The following is a 2,500-nucleotide window of genomic DNA, read 5'->3' on the forward strand; positions in this document are numbered from 1 at the left end:
ACAAACCGGACTGGATCGGACAGGACCGGACCGGACCGGACCGGATTGGACAGCTCCGGACCGGACCGGACCGAACCAGACCGGACCGGACCCGACTGGATCGGACCGGACTGGACTGGATCGGACCGGACCGCACCGGTCCGGAGTGTTCTGGAGCGGACCGGACCGGACTGGATCGGACCGGAGCGGGCCGGACTGCTCCGGACCGGAGCGGACCGGCCTCCTCACGCGAGACCGAGGCCGAGTGGCGGGGGAAAGGGGTGGATCCCTCGCCGGGCTCGGGGTAGACCTTCACGTCGGAGCGCGGCGCGGCAGGGGTAGACCCTTCGCGCGGGGCTCGGCTAGACCTCACGTCGGAGCGCGGCGCGGAAGGGGCCGTCTTCCAAGCCGCTCCGGACCCGGCAACGCGACTGGACCGGAAGGGACCGGACCGGACCGGAAGGGACCGTTCCGGACCGGACCGGAACAAACCGGACTGGATCGGGAACGGACCGGACCGGATTGGACAGCTCCCGACCGGATTGGACCGAAGCAGACCGGACCGGACTCTACCGGAACGGACCGCACCGGACCGGACTGTTCTGGAGCGGACCGGTCCGGACGTGACCGGACCGGACTGGACTGTTCCGTTCCGCACCGGACCGGACTGGCGGGGCTCGGGACGGACCCGGTGTCCGGCCGCGCTCGCCGGAGGATAGACCCGGCCTCCTCACGGGAGACCGAGGCCGAGTGGCGGGGGAAAGGGGTAGACCCTTCGCGGGGCTCGGGTAGACGTCACGTCGGAGCGCGGCGCGGATGGGGCCGTCTACCAAGGCGCTCGGGACCCGGAAACGTGACCGGACCGGAAGGGACCCGACCGGACCGGACCGGACACTTCCGGACCGGGCCGGACCGGATTGGGCCGGACCGGACTGGACTATTCCGGACCGGACCGGACCGGGCTGTTCCGGTCCGGAGCGGAGCGGACTGGGCTGGACTGGAGTGGCGGGGCTCGGACGGCCCCGCTGTCCGGCCGCGCTCGCGAGAGGGTAGACTCGGCCTCCTCACCGGAGGGGGGGGGGGGGGACCGCGGTTGGGGGGGGGAGGGGGGGGCGGGCTGCGCGGCGCCAGGGCGGGAGGGCTGAGCGTCCCAGCCGCTTCGTACGCGGTCCCCCCCGGGCACGTTATCGAGGTTGAAGGGCATGCGATACGGTGGTCGCCCCGTCCCTCTTCTCCCGACCGCAGGGTTCGGCGCTGACGCGTTCTTTCTCTCTGCTGTCTGCTGAGGAGCAGCGACAGAAGCCGAGGGAACGGCAGGAAGCCGGAGCCGGGGGAGGTTGAGGTCGGACGGTGGGTGGGAAAAGGTGGTTCGCCCGGAGGGCGGCAGAGCTGCGCCACGGGCCCCGGCAGCGAGGCGGTCACGGCCCCGCGCCCGTCCCCTTCTTCAGGAAGCGACCGGATGACGGAGGCCGGGAACGGCGGGGCGCTTTGTCCCACGCAGGGGCAGGAGCTGGACGTGACGACCCTCTCGTGGGTGCGGGACGGTGCCCGCGATTCTACGATTCTAGCTTTTGAACCCTCCCGATCCGTGCAGACGCTCTACGAGTCTGCGTCTGGAGCTTTGGGGGTTGCGCGTGTGGGGTGTGGGGTTGGTGGGGTTTTTCTTTCGGCTCGTTTTGGGGTTTGGCTTGGTGGCTTTTTTCCGGCGGGAGGCGGTGGGGTCGGCGTGGTGTCGTCGTGTCCCCCCCCCCCGCCAAGGCCGCCGCCGCCGCCATCGTTTCAATTTCTTTTAGCTTTTAAGTTTTTTCGTAAAAGATACCGAGGCGCTTATCTGCCCCCCACTGCCCCCCCCCTCCCCCCCCCGCGCCGGACGGAGGCGTGCTCAACCGCACAGACACACAGACACACAGACACACAGACACACACAGACACAGACACAGACACAGACACAGACACAGACACACACACACACACACACACACACACACACACACACACACACACACACACACACACACACACAGCCGCCCCTGCCCCCTAGACAGACCCGGAGGAGCGCGGTGTCTCCCGCCCTCGCCCTGGCGCCCACCCTCGGCCTCCCCCCGCCCCGCCCCACCCCAGCCGCGCGGCCGTTTCTGCTCCGTCTGGGCCGCGGGAAGCGGCGCAGGGGGTCGGCAACCGCGCGGACCGCGCATGCGCGCTCGCCCCGCTGCCTGGCAACCGGCCCCCTGCCCCCCGCTGGGCGTGGGCGGCGGCTGGCGGCGCGCCCAACGGTCAGTCCGTCAGCCAGCCGGCCGGCCAGCCAGTCAGTCGCGGCGGCGGGAGCAGGGGGCCTGGCGCAGCACGAGCGGCCGAGGGCGTCCTGCCGACGGCCGAGGAGCCCCGCGCGCGGGTAGGCGGGCAGGCAGGCAGGCAGGCAGGCCGGGGAGGGCGGGGGGGGGGCGGGGGACGGGGACGCGGTGCCTCTTCTCGGAGAAGAGAAGCCCCAGCTCCCCGGGCGGAGGCAAACCCGCTGGCGAAA

This window comes from Caloenas nicobarica, chromosome 25 (assembly GCF_036013445.1).
Source record: "Caloenas nicobarica isolate bCalNic1 chromosome 25, bCalNic1.hap1, whole genome shotgun sequence".
Lineage (NCBI taxonomy): Eukaryota > Metazoa > Chordata > Aves > Columbiformes > Columbidae > Caloenas > Caloenas nicobarica.